This window comes from Montipora foliosa, chromosome 1 (genome assembly GCF_036669935.1).
Source record: "Montipora foliosa isolate CH-2021 chromosome 1, ASM3666993v2, whole genome shotgun sequence".
Lineage (NCBI taxonomy): Eukaryota > Metazoa > Cnidaria > Anthozoa > Scleractinia > Acroporidae > Montipora > Montipora foliosa.
This window is the reverse complement of record NC_090869.1, coordinates 10,197,101-10,199,600: the sequence shown is the minus strand read 5'-3', so window position 1 is coordinate 10,199,600 and position 2,500 is coordinate 10,197,101.

Below are 2,500 nucleotides of genomic sequence, written 5' to 3'. Positions count from 1 at the left end.
ATGCGCCAAATATCTACTAAATCTAATAAATTGGCGATATACAAGACTTCTTTTAACGAATTTTTATGATTTGTCGGGTTCCCTCCTATGTTGTCTTTTTTGACCTCCAGAACTAAGCTATAATCCCCTCCGAGAACTATCTCACCGCACTCGAAAGAGGTAAGCTGATTTAGCACATTCTTAAAGAAGGTGGGGTTGTCGTCATTTGGCGCATAGATGTTTGCTAAAGTCAAGATTTTTCCCTCTGTTTTAACATCTGCTATAACGAATCTTCCCTCTGGATCGGAAAATTGTTTAAGAATTTGGAATTCAAAATTATTATTAAAAAGAATACATGAATTTCGATTATCGCATGAATAATGTCATGAGTTTTAGCATTTTCGTGAGTCTAGGATTGAAAACACTTCATGAAGAGCGAATGTATGCTTCCAATCCAAAATAACACAATCTGTATTCAAAAAGAGATGTCGTGAGATCCAGTCAAGCCAGGTGTGTTGTTGCGTGTTGTTTGTTGGGAAGACGTCACGCAATCTTTTTGAACAGCACTTAAATGATAATTGAAATGACCCGATCATAACAAGTGTTCAAAACACACTTAAAACTCCAAAATGTTATACGCGGCCGATCAAACAGGGCTTCGCCTGGTCGGCACCATTCGCAAATATATCTCACTGGGTGACACTTGCGTGACCGAAGATATCTGCGTCGTCAAAGGTTTAAAAGAGCCTCTTCTTTTACGACCAGCCATTGAAAAGTTAAATTTAAGAATATGAAATCCAGTTGAAGCCAAACGCCAAAACACTCGCCATAACTACTCCCAGACGCATCCCTTTGCCTATGAAGACCAAAGTGAAAGCGGAACTTGCAAGAATGGAAAAACTTCGAGCAGCCAACAGAGTGGTGCGCAGGGATGGTCACAGTCCCTAAGCCAAACGGAAAAGTCAGAATATGTGTAGATCTGACGAAGCTAAATGAAAGTGTATGCAGAGAAACATACCCTCTTCCGAAGATTGACTCCCTTCTTGGAGAGATCGGAGATTCCACGCTATTCACGAAGCTAGATGCAAATTTAGGCTTCTGGCAGGAAAAACTGGCAGAGAATTCTCAACTTCTGACCACGTTTCTACCCCCCTTCAGCAGATATTGCTTCAAACGAGTTCCGTTTGGTTTGAAATCAGCACCTGAAAAATTTCAGAAGAGAATGCTGACCGAGTTAGAGGACCTGGAAGGTGTAATTTGCATCATGGACGATATCCTGGTACACGGGAAGACCCAAAGCACGACCATCGACTTGAAACAGTGCTACAAAGACTAACGAAGGCAAGAATTACCTTAAATCCCGAAAGTGCGAATTTTCAAGAAGACATCTAAAGTTCGCGGGCCACACGCTAAGCGCCCAGGGGATTGGTCCAGACACCGTTAAGACAGCAGCCATTGAAAAGATGGAAAGCCCACAGAATGTTCCCGAGCTAAGAAGATTTCTCGGAATGATAAATCATCAACAGAAGTTTATCAAAAATCTCTCAGATAAAACAAGTCCTCTTCGAGATCTCCTGTCGAGCAAAAATGAATGGCACTGGGGCCCAGCCCAAGAAGCCGCCTTTCAACACCTGAAGAACGAAATGAGCCAAGCACCAGTTCTTGCTCATTACTGTCCAGAAAAGGATACCATAGTCTCTGCCGACGCCTCATCATATGGCTTAGGCGCGGGGATGTTACAAGTTCAAGACGATAGCTCCACAAATGCTACAGCTTATGCTTCAAGATCTTTGACTTCCACAGAACAAAGATATGCCCAGATAGAAAAGGAAGCGCTGGCAAACACATGGGCATGCGAAAAGTTTGCAGATTACATCCTCGGAAAAGAGTTCGAAATCGAAACAGACCACAAGCCGCTAATACCACTGTTGGGGTCAAAATGTCTTCAAAACCTGTCTCCCAGGATTCAAAGATTCCGGATGCGACTCATGCGCTATTCATACCAAAAAAAAGTTCCGGGAGAGAGCGAAGCGCAAAGTGTGGTGGCCAGGACTCAGCATACAAATTGAGGAACTCGTTAAGGAATGTCGTACCTGTATAAATACCAGAAGAAACCATGCAGAGCCGATGATTCCTTCAAGACTACCCGAGCGGCCATGGCAAAAAGTCGGAACTGATTTATTCCATTGGAAAGGACAGGAATTCGTCCTTGTGGTAGATTACTTTTCAAGATACTGTGAGATTGGTGTGTTACGTAAGTCAACGTCACAGGAAGTGATTGATCACCTTAAGGCCGTCTTCGCACGTCATGGGATCCCAGAAACCGTTGTCTCTGCTAATGGTCCAAAATATTCCTCAGCGGAATTTTCAAAGTTTGCTCATGAATGGGGATTTACGCAAATCACAAGCAGTCCGAAGCATCCTCAAAGCAACGGTGAAGCCGAACGTATGGTCCAAAATATGAAGAACCTTCTTACCAAGGCCAAAGATCCGTACGAAGCCATGCTTTCTTACAGAGCCA